Source organism: Bidens hawaiensis, unplaced genomic scaffold (assembly GCF_021521415.1).
Source record: "Bidens hawaiensis isolate Kalapana, Puna unplaced genomic scaffold, B.hawaiensis_p1.1 tig00023835_1, whole genome shotgun sequence".
In the NCBI taxonomy this organism is placed as follows: domain Eukaryota; kingdom Viridiplantae; phylum Streptophyta; class Magnoliopsida; order Asterales; family Asteraceae; genus Bidens; species Bidens hawaiensis.
Window position 1 is genome coordinate 227,943 of NW_027505039.1, and position 12,920 is coordinate 240,862.

The following is a 12,920-nucleotide window of genomic DNA, read 5'->3' on the forward strand; positions in this document are numbered from 1 at the left end:
AACTCTAGAAATAAGTGTTACTTTATAAGAAAACAAAAAAGTAATATATTAAGATAATTACTTATGTGTGAGATAAAAAAAAATAGGCTATATGTAGTGAAGCTACAAACGTGAGCGAGAACTCCGCCTCAAACACGGCACCATGACACGTAGGTGTTGTTTGTTTTTTCAGAGATAAAATGTCTACAGTATGCGGACCAAATCTATAAATATACGTAGAAGAAGAGAGGTAAAATGATGTACATGATAATATAATCATTCATAAGTAAGCCTATCATGAATGTTGTATTAGTTTATATACCAACAGTAACACCCTTAATAAATCTATATGAGATCAGATTTTCCCTGAAAATTTGATTTATGAGGCAAAATTATTATCTTGTTGATCCATGTAAGATTTATCTTTTTCCATGTAAGATTCATCTTTTTTCCTATATTCTTTTGTTACATGTGGAACCACAAAAGTATTCACATTAACATGCTTCTTTTTAATGTGGGCCATCTTATATTGAATATGAAATATACTCTCCTAAATCTTGCTAAATCACTTTTTTATTTTGTCCCTTCTCCCTAATCATTTAACTTACTTTTATTCTGTCCTTTCACTGAAATTCATATAACAGATTATACAAACGTAACAAAAGTATCAAAAAGCTTTAACCATCAGCTGTATGATTTAATTAGCTGGGAATGGGTTTTGGATTTACATTATAGTTTTCAAGTGATCGTTTGGTAATTTGATACTTTTCTCTTAAACAGGCTGTATGATATTTATGTTTATCTGCTTGTCCATATATAATGATGCAACTCGATGAATTAAAACTAAAACTGTAACATCAGACTATGTATACGTCGTTGTTACCATATCGGAAAGAAAATTAATATAAAGGTACTTCATGAGACGAGTCAGAAGTTTCTGAGCAAGTAACATCACCCGTTTCATCATATAACTTTTTGTTTTGTCCACAAAAGTTAAATAAGCACCAAAATCCATATTAAGATTCTGCTTGGTTTTTGAAATGCCACATCATACTAAATTTAAATAGGGAAAATTCATAGAATAAACCTATTTTGTAAGATATTTCACTTTTGTTCTAAAAATTTTAGAATTATAAATATGTTTATCCATAACTTATATTTGACGACGTGTTTGCAAAACACATCATCAAAGATGCGTTAGACTTATACAAACACGTCGTCAAAGATGTGTTAGGTATTCAGACACATGGTCAACGACGTGTTAGCATCTAAAACATATAGTCAAAGACGTGTTAGCATCTAAAACATCTAAAACGACGTGTTACCAATTCTACTTATATTTGTTTTTCTTATAACTTTTAATATATAAAGTTTTATATCATTTCGAATACACTGATCGGACATGCTTATTTTTATTTACGAACCGACATAAACTTACTTAAACCTAAGCTATGTCAAATTAATATCGAAATGTTTATAAAATTTGAACCCCTCACGGTTTTAAATAAAATTATGCGAACATATATATAAAAATAAACATGTTTTATCGGTATATTCAAAATAATAAATTAAACTTTATACATTAAAAGTTATAAAAAAACAAATCTAACTATCTATATAATTGTCTACCATGAAATCCTATGTGTCGCTCTCAGGTTGTCTCCCATATTCTCTAGAGCCACCAGATTGCTTGATTTTCAAATGAAGGTTTCTCATGCATTTTACCCAAATTCACGGGTATGGGTCTTACCAAACCCGGATAGTCTTTAAATGGGTTATAACATCTCATATATTTATGAAACTCTTTCATAATCAAACAATAATTTTTGCGGGTCACGGGTCTCACCAAACCCGAATAACTCCTAAACAGGTTATAACATCTCATTTATTTGTGAAATAACCCCTTAATAATCAAATCCCAAGAATAATTTACGCGGGTTATGAGTCTTACCAGACCCTAATAGCCCTCAAGATCTCATTTATTGGTAAACACTATCATTAAACTCTAATTTAATTTAACTTCTTTACATGTTCTCAGTTGCTGGTCTGTCATCTTCATCGCCAGTTAACTTCCGATACTACCCACCATTGTCAACTACATTAACATCCTCTTTTTCATTAGACAAATATTTGTATTCGTGTTTGTTCATTTAAAAAAAATCAACATGCTCGTGTCCGTTTATGTTTGTTCGTTAAAAATCTAAAAAACCTACACATCTCAATTGAAAAAACTCAAACGCTAAAAAAATATAATAAAACTAATATATATGTATTAAATTAAAACTAAACTACGTTAAAAAATAAAATAAATCATCATAAAATAGCAAAACGATTAAAACAAAAACTTGAATAAACCCTGTAACACAGGAGGATCAAACTAGTATAAGTATAATCAGTTATATTAATATAATACTACTAAAGAAAACAAACAAGAGGCTAACACGTCGTTGACCATGTGTTTGGATACATAACTCATATTTAACGAAACACATCGTTAAATATGCGTTAGACTTCCTAACAGATCGTCAAAAATGAAATAGAGAGAGACATTTTTTAAATTCTAAAATTTTGAAAACAAATAAATCTTTTTACAAAGTAGGCCCATTTAAAAAAATTATATTAAAAAATTTAGGCCAGTCTGCCTTTTTAGTGACAACATCTAATTGATATCCCTATATTCAATTAAGGCGGACGGGGCACCGCGTGGTGGGGAAGCCATCACGCGTGGTGGCTCTTAGCACACCGCCCCCCCTTGTCACGCGGAAAAGAGGGAGTTTGCGTGATGACCATCACGCTTGGTGGGGTTGCATTTCCAAGAAAAAGAGTCGTTAAGGGGGGGGGGGGGTCATTCTAGCCGTTGGAGTTGGAAAATAAAAAAAAACATTATTTACCTACACAATAAAAACATTATAAATATATCTTCAAAACATACACAAATCCAACTCAAATCCAACTCAAAATATTATATTACACACACCATTTTTAACATATCAAATGGAGGGTTCAAAAAAACGTGGGTCGGGTTCAAAGAAAACCCAAACCCGACCAAAGGTTCGACAAAATCTAGGCGAACCGACGAGATTTCGCTTACAAGACGAACCCGACACAAACCAACCTTCACAACAACAACCTTATTATCCCCAACCTTTTCAACCGTCCCAAAACCAACAACAACCTTCCCAACAACAATATTATCAACCGTCCAAAACCAATCGTATCAAAACCGACCTTTTAATCCCCCTTTTTCTACCCAAAATTACCCAAATAATGCTTTTCAAACTTTTGGATCTCAACCGTTCCAACCGTCTCAAATGTTTGGATCTCAACCGTCTCAAATGCCCGTCGATCCCCTAGACAATAACGATGTTATACATCAATTTGCAAGTGCTTTTCGTCACGATGTGCAAACTTTGGATGAAGATGAATCCGAGGACGAGGAGCCGCATCAAAGAGGTGCTCGGCGTTGGTTGGCGGATGAGGAGGTCGCCTTGACCAAGGCTTATTTACATTGCTCCGAATCAAAAAAACGCTCAAACCAACAAAAAAAGACGCGTTATGGAAACGTATTAAAGAACATTTCTCGTAACTTCCCGGCGCAACCGAACGAAACAAGGATCAAATGATTGGCAAGTGGGGAGATTTGAATCGAAAAATGTCAAAATTTAATGTTTGTTACGTCCAAGAGGTAACTATTTTAGTTTATTTATTTTATAATCTAGTACTTTATTTTTACAATTTGTTATATATATATATATATTTTTTCTAAATGTTTTGTAGTCCCGAACTCCACAAAGCGGATCGAGCGAGGCGACTATGATAACGAACGCTTTGCGCGAATATGTCTGAGTTTACAAATGTAAGGATTTTCCCCACTTGGATGCGTGGCAGATTGCGAGACGTCACGCGAAGTGGGTATCGATTCCGTTGGTCGATTTGAACGGACCAACGGCTCCAAGGAAGAAAGGATCTTGTTCAAAAAGATCAAAAACTTCCGAGTCCGGGGACTACACGAAGTCTACCGGCGGCTTGTCATGCAACATGCCGAACATGAATTTGAACGAAGAACCCGAAGACATACCCACACCCACACGGCCGAATCGCAAGAAAAGTGGGGAACCGTCAAGACTTGGAAAGGAAGCGGTGGCCGAAAACTTTGCCGAATACAAGTCGGCTAAGATGGAGGAAATGGCCGAGACGAAGGAGCGAAGGAAAGAGGCTCATATTTTAAAAATGAAGCGTGAGGAGACGTATATCAACCATTTGAATGAAAAACAAAAAAACGCCGATCTAACTTTCCTCCTACAACCGCACGAACATCTTGAGGAACCCTTTAAATCGCTCCTACTTCAACGCAAACGCGAGATATGCGACAAGTGGGGTGGGAAGGGCCGTAGGTTTTTTTTTTTGTCGGTTTTTTTAATTTAGTTGTCTTTGTTTAATGTAATCTTGTTTTATTTTGTAGTTAATGTAAAATATTGTTTTCTTTTTATTTAATTTAGTATTTATTAAAAAAAACCATCATACACCATCACACCACACCACCATCTTTAGTAAAAAATCATCACATATGATAGATTTGGGGTTGGTGATGTGACACCATTTGATTGGATGAGGATCACATCCACCACCCCTCCCCCGTTACGGTGAATCGGTGAGTGATATTACCAAGAGAAGACGTAATTTTCATGGACCGGAAAGACTTGCTCCTTTAATGTCATGATTGAAGTTTGAAAAGTGAATCCAGCTTTATTTGTTGTACATTAAAATGGAGTTTATTTCCAAACAGATATGGTTTAAAAAACTTATTTATCAGATAAGTGTATAATCGTAAACATTTCTATCAAAAATGGGTATTTTGACTATTTTATTAGGCTATACGTAATGGGCGGTAAATTGGGCGATAAGTTGGGTTTTGGTGCGAGAACACCACGTCGGGGAGCGATAGGGGGCGACAATGGATGGGGCGACGAGAAGTTATCGCCTAGATGGGTTTTGGATTTAATACTTTTATATTAGTTTTTTTTACCTTTATATATATATTCTTGATATTATAATAAACAATATTAATATATAAATATACAATTCATTATAGATACACCAAACTTGATACATGAAATTAAAATACATTTTGATTCACAAAAATAAAATAGAACACAAAGGTGATCAACATAAAATTTTATCTCAACGTAGGGCCGGCTCCAGAAAGACGAATTTTTTTTGGGCCAAAGACGAAAAAAAAAAATTTTGGTCTTAAGTAAAAGAAACATTTTTTTTAAATAATTTAATTTTAAGTGGGCTTACTTACTACTTACTTATGATTTGAGTTGTGTAAAAAACTTGTGTATTAAAATAAACATATAAATGTTTCAACTAAGACTAGAACCCGCAACCTCTTGGTTAGAGGTCATACCTCTTTGCCACTAGACCAAGCTAGTGATTATGAAATTATGTTGAAACATTGATTACATAAGTTTTTCATAAAATTACATATATATTTTTCTTTTAAAAAAAATTTCGGGCCTAGCGGGGTGTCGGGTCTGTGGCCGACGACTACCCGGCCACACCCCTAGGCCGGTCCTGTCTCAACGGCTGGAACGACGAAATATATATTTTTGAATGTATTTTTTTATTAACAAATGTTAAAAAAACGTTTGTTTGTGAAGAAGTATTTACAAATAATAAGGGAATAATTAATTATGTTATATCCAACTAGATTAAAAGTTAGAAATGCTAAGGTGCTGTTTGTTTTTCCTCAAAAGCTCTTCCTGACCACTTTTGTCTGCACTGAGAAGAGGGCGCGCAGACGTTGGGCTCTGCAGTGCGTTTGTTTTTCCGAAGACCTTTCATTAAAAAACGTCTGCGCGCCCTCTTCTCCCAGAAGTCTTGTACATGTGACTTCTCACCTCTTCTCCACTTCTTCTTCTTTGTTCCTTCATCATCAGACACTTCACTCGTAATACATGAGGGGGAAATTGTGTAACTTATTCCATCGACAATACAAATAAGGAACCATGGACGCCCAATTGAAACCCTAGTCACCGAGAAGCAGATATCGGGATGGCCGTCTTCAACGTGGTACAGAAGCGGCGGAGAGCCGCCATCGCCGACCGTAAGCAAGCGGGGCACGGTGACCCTCTTACCGGAAAGCTGAAACATAAGCCCCAAAACACCACTATTTCCGGCAAGCGTAAGCGTAAGCTCATGAAGAAATGGCGCCGGGTATTATTCTTTCATTCACTATTTATGTATTATTAATTCATTATTACCATGTTTAAATTAGCTTGTTGAACTGAATAATCTACTGAACAGGACCAGAAGGAAGCTATGGAAAAGGGGCTTATAACCATGGAAGATATCGAGATGGCTGTTGCTGATGGTATCAATCAATCTCTCACTTTTTATATATCATTGATTTTAAATATGTTCATTGCAGACACATATTTGGTTCATGAACACAAGCTTCTAGTAGTAGTAGTAGAAAACAGACCAGGCAATTTAATCCCAGAATCAACTTAAGTAGGCCTGTATATGAACCGAACATTTGATGAAACTTTTGTTAGGATATTCGTTTATTTAACAAATGAACAAAAAATTGCTCATTTAGTTAAAAAACAAACAGTCTTCTTCTTACAGTCTGCAGATGTTTGGTCCACCTCTTCTGCTGCAGATGCCTGCAGATATGGTCCGCAGACTGCAGATGTTTTACCTCTGAAAAAACAAACAGCACCTAACTTTTAGAAAAAATATCCATTTAGTAATTAAATATGTTTTCAATTACACTTATTTGGTAAATAACTTTTTTAACTACACCCAGGGGCGAAGCTTCATTGAGGCCCGGGGTGGCCCCGCCCTCATGTTTTTTTTTTGCGTAGTAGTGTAAATTTACCCGTTTTCGATCGAAAATTTTTATACGTAGTGTAAGTTTAGCTTTATTCAGCCGAAAATTTGAGCTCGCCCCCCCTCATTTGTGAAATTATGTATACATTTTGAGCTCACACCCCCCCCCCTCCCCCGGTGACTCAATCCAAACTTCGCCACTAACCACACCTATTTAGGAAAAAACTCCATTAAAATATGTATTATAGTTATACTAACATAGTATGAATAAGAAGAAGTTTATTTTATGTTAATTTGCGTCTAAAGTTTATTTTATTTTAATGTGTGGCCTTTAAAATTTGTCCTTGACTAATGTTTTAGATTCAAAGAGAGAGAAAAGGACCACAAAGGGTGCATAAACGTGTCTTCATATAGTTTCTGGGAAGCCATACAAGTGATTTGGTTCATTTTGTCTCCAATTTGTGAAAATTAAGTTTTTTTTGTGATTTGTGCCTCAATTTTTTCAATTTGTAAATTTTGCTATTGAACGGGTAAATGTGTGAACCCAAAAACCCCTTTAGCTAAACAACTTATATGGACAATAATGTTTTTTGAGTCTTTTGGTTCATATTTTTGATAGCTTGAATTACATTGGTCAACGTATGAACATGTTAGGTTCAACCAAACGGCAAACACAATCCCTTTAGGCAAACGAGTTTCCAGCACAATATGTTTCGTTGCATTTTTTTTATTTGCTTTCGATTAACCTCAATTTGTCATAAGTTTTGATATTCGCTACATTCAAGTCGACCATCCTGCTCTGCAACCGGGGTCAAAATCCTAGTTATTAATTAAAACTGAACCAAAATAAAACGTTGGTAACGGTTAGGTTTATCCCATTATTCAAAACAGTAGTATTCAAAATACTTAATTTTTCTCCTTTTTTATATTGTTATTATAAAAGAAATATAAAAAGTTATATTAAGAAAAAAACTATTTTTATATTATTGATAGATAACATATCATGATCCCGCCCAAAACAAAAGAAGTTAATAACTAAAATATTAACAAGTCAAAGTTAAGGACGCAGGTGTGAATTCAGGACACCTTTGGCAAAAGGTGAACCAAAGGTGACCCCCATTATAATCACTGTTAATTGGCCAATGCATAATCTCTTCTATTTATAATCACTGTTAGATGAGTAATTCAATCACAGCTTGATAATCTTAAATTCTTAATTCATATCTCATTCCTATTCCAAAATAGAAATGTCAAGATTGGTCATGGCGATCCTAGTCTCATCATTGTACTACTTCCAAGTTCCAAGGTATGTCACACTTTTTTCTTTCTTTTTATTATTTTTAATATTTTCTTTTTAAGTACATTAGATGGGACACTTCTATAATTCTATGCATCAAAAATCAACAGAAATTACCTTTTTTTATCCTCACAACTAGAAATTGGGACACTTCCATAATTATATGCATCAAAATCATAAGAAATTACCTTTTATTTTCATAACTAGAAATTGGGAAAATTTCCATAACTCAACTAAAATTCAAAATTCCTAAAATATCCATACAAATCCGTCTCCCATGTAACACTGGGAATTTTCCTGTGAGATTTCACTAACTAATCAAAATCTGACATCTTTCATTGCTCCCTCCTACCACGTGATATTTCAAATCAAATCCGTCTTATGCGTTGTATTTCACATGAAAACAATATTTTACATGATGTTTGGGGTGGTTTCTATCTTGGACTAGGGATGAGCACGACATCGTACCGGTACCGAAATATTCGGTTAGGTACTGGTACGGTACCGGGATAGTACCGGTACTGAAGGTAAAAATTCGGGAAATACCGGTACCGTACTGATCCCGAAACTCAAAACTTTGGTACCGATTCAGTACCGACGTTACCAAATGGTACCGATTTCGGTATTGCTCATGTTTTATTTGAAATTCATCTCAAAGAATGAATTTCATCTTCATCACCTTCATTTTCATCACCTTCATCATCTTTCCGGCTACAGGCACCACCACCACTCACCGGAAAATTGAAAGAAAACGGAGGTTAATCGGAGCAACATGAAAGGCGGAGAGACGGCAGTGGCGTAGAGTGGTCATATCATGTTTATTATTTCAATATTATTCTTACTTAGTAAAGGTATTTAGCTGGTAGTTTGCAGCTGTGCATTAACCAATTTGAGTATCAGAAATTGGAGGAAGTTATACGTTTTAAGTCAATGAATTTGCGGCAAAATCGAACAAAAATTGAAACGAATTTGAAGTAGGTACACCGTGGTGATGAGAAGATTGAGGGAGAAGCAGATAGTACTAAATCACAAGCATATCGTACACCTAACAATGCACAAAACAACTTGTATAGCAGCATCTACAACTCATCATGCATAACAAAGTTCATATTTGTGTATATATATAATTGTTCGCACGTACTTAGGGATGACAATGGAATCCAAACCGAATGGGAAAACCCGAAACCCGACATAAATGGGACGGGTAATACCCGACCCATTAGGATTTGAGATTAGTTTTGAAATTTTTCGCGGGTTTTGGACGAGTTTGGGATTTTTCAATATACCCGATTACCCGACCCATTTACCCAACTATATACCCGATGTACCCGATATAGCTTATTGTATTATATATACATACTATATTCCAAATATATTATTTGTCGAAACTTGTTTATGTCAATTATTTAAGATATTTTATCTTTATGGTAACCATCTTTGTAATCGATTAGTTATATTTTTTCAAGACCAGGTAGGAACCTGGCGGGTCCGAGCGGGAATAGGTACTCACAGTGGTCCGGTTGTACACCCTTGAACCGCTTTCGATTAAACCTCCGGGTTTGGAGCGATTCGTGGTCAAACCGTTGATCCGATCAGCGATTGGATCGGTTCGTAGTTATTATTAATTATTGTTTTAAGAACCTATTAACTATTAATAGGTTCAATATAAAATTACACATCTAATGAAACTCCCAAACTCCAATGAAACCCCCGATGTTTAACTACTTCCTTCAATGCTCCATTCCAATCATCCTCTTTATTTATCCATTCTAATCTGACACTATTTGATTCACACCCCAAATATAAAATTACCTTTTTTCTGTCATGCACACAAACTGTTCGACCTTTTGCCTCAACCAAACTTCTTGATTTTTCACTCTTGTTCTTTCTATTTTCCTTTTGGGTGCTTAAGGGGGTATTTTGAGTTGGAGTTCTACCCATTTTGCTTTGTTTTGGAGTTATACCTTCCTCCTCTTATGCCTTAGCGGTTGTTGTGGGGTGCTAGATGGGGGTGAGCAACCCGTAGTTGCTCCCCTCCTTCGAGTGTGAGGGGTTTGGTCTCTGTTTCTTGCTCTAACTCATCTCGAGTCGGGGTCTTTAGGGGTCCGGTGTCTTTTGTGATTTGTTTGTTTCTGTTCTCGTGTGTACATGGCTACCATAAAAAGAATTCGAAACGTAAATACAGGAGGGCTTGGTCCTAGCTCCACTTACGGTTTAAGGCCATGCCCCTTTAAGCATTTCCACGAGTGTAAGGATGGTAGACCTGGGTCCTCGGGGTTTTTCCGCCTAATTGAGCACATGCAAAGTACCCATTTCAAAACGGATACTCGGAAGAACCTTTTAAAAGACGCTATCTCTAAGGATTTGGACCTTTTTATAGATGTTGGGGAAGCCCTTCGGGAGGGGGATAAATGGTTATGTGGGAGGTGCATGACGTTGCATGCCCTTAGCAGGGGGTGCAAGCATGCTGATGGTGTCTATTCTTTTTCTGTAGATTCTGGAGATGCTGGAGAATTCATTGTTGGGATCCAGAAACCTAATCGTGTGTCTGTGGAAAGGGACCCAAGTCCATCTGTAGGAGTGGTTGGGGATGCATCCCTTTTGGAACGGGTTTTCTCCCTTCCCATTCAAACGGTTAAGAGCATCCCCCTAAGTTGTCGTTTGGCGTTTGCTCAGACTTTGCATGCGCTTTACGCAAGGTAGTGGATTCACCAGGCTCGATTGAGAATTGGGTCAAATTACTATTGTTGCCGCGTTGTACTTTAAGGGTGGTGAAACCTTCCACTAGGCAGGAACGCAGGTCAGGGAATCGAAAGTCTTTGCAATGTAGTAGCATTCAGCAAGCACTTGCGGTGTGGAAAGATGGATCTGGTTTTGCTGACTTGGTTCTTTCTCTCTTTGATAACGTGGGGGGGAGAACTTTTTCTAAAAGAGAGGTCGGAGGGGAGGAGGGTTCTGAAAACAGCCTTAATATTAAACAATGTCTCAGGAAAGTCAGGGATGGTCATTTCACAGCTGCAGTCAAGGTATTATGCTCAAGTGGGGTTGCCCCTCTCGGAGATTCAACCATGAAAGCCCTCATTGATAAACACCCAGTGGTGCCGCCTCCGTCCTTGCCTTCTAGCTCTGTCGTCCTGCCTACTCTCTCTGTGGATGGGGACTGTGTGCTTAGATGTATCCGATCATTTTCTAAAGGGACCTCATGCGGGAGAGACGGGATGCGGGCGCAACACTTGTTGGACGCTCTTAGTGGTGAGGGATCAGTGACTTCCATGGGTCTGCTCTCAGCCATCACTGAAGTCGTCAACTTATGGCTAGGGGGTCTGTGCCCCAAGGTGCTCGCTGAGTTTATTGCTTCGGCCCCTCTTACCCCTTTATTAAAGCCGGATAATGGAATTCGGCCCATTGCTGTGGGGGCTATCTGGCGTAGGTTGGTTTCTAAAGTGGCTATGAAGATGGTTGGGAAGGGAATGACTCAGTATTTAGGGGACTTTCAGTTTGGGGTGGGGACCCCTAATGGGGCAGAGGCGGTGCTTCACAGCGCGAACCGGTTTCTTAACTCCTTTCACGCGGACGGCTCTTTAGCTATGCTTACCGTGGACTTCTCCAACGCCTTCAATATGGTCGACCGCACAGCCCTTCTCCGAGAGGTTCATCATCATTGCCCGTCTATCTATCTATGGGTCCAGTTCCTTTATGCCCAGCCGGCTAGGTTGTACGTTGATGATGACTGTATAGGGGCTACTACTGGGGTTCAGCAGGGAGACCCCCTTGGGCCCCTCCTCTTTGCCTTAGCATTACACCCTCTTGTTCTCCGGGTACAAAATGACTGTAACCTCCCATTTCATGCTTGGTACTTGGATGATGGGACTATTATTGGTGGTGCCAACGTAGTCGCTAAAGCCCTAGACATTATCAACTCGGAAGGGCCATCATTGGGGCTACAACTTAATATTAAGAAAACCGAGGTTTTTTGGCCAGCGTGTAATGGGGTGAAAGTCAAAGATGGGCTCTTCCCTAGTGGGATTGGTAGACCAGAGAGAGGGCTAAAGCTCCTTGGAGGGGCTGTTAGTCGAGATGCCTACTTTATTAAGGAGTTGGCGAGGCGGAGAGCATCTCGTGCGGTTGATCTTATGAAACTCTTACCTTGCCTTAGGGATCCCCAGAGCGAACTCCTCCTGCTTAGGTCTTGCATGGGGGTTGCTAAGTTGCTTTTTGGGTTACGAACATGCCACCCCCATATGATGGATGATGCGGTATCCTGTTTTGATAAGGGGCTACGAGAAGCCATCGAAGACATAGTTGTATGTGGAGGCCCGTTCTTTGGTGATCTTCAGTGGCGACTTGCATCTTTACCGATGCGCTTAGGGGGTTTAGGCCTTCTTTCGGCTCATGATGTTGGGGTTTACGCTTTTGTAGCGTCGAGGGCTCAGTCTTGGAAGCTACAGAATCACATCTTAAGGAATAGCGGAGTTGTCGACCTGGACCCAGACTACGTGCAGGCCATGGAACGCCTAAATGGCGCTCTCCCAGACTTTGACATTGGCGGTTTCTCTAATATGGACACCGCCCCACCAAAGCCTCAAAAAACTTTGACGAATACCCTTTTTGGAAAAATCGCTTAGAGCCTGGGAGAAGTTTTTGGATTGTCCCCCCGACAGAAGGCGGTTTTTGAATGCTTACAAGGTCCTCATGCCCAAGATTTTCTTACCGTTATCCCGATTGATGGCTTGGGCCAAAGCATGTCTGCGGTCGAGTATAGGGCCATTCTTAAGTACCGTTTGATGGTCCCAATGTACCCAGAAGA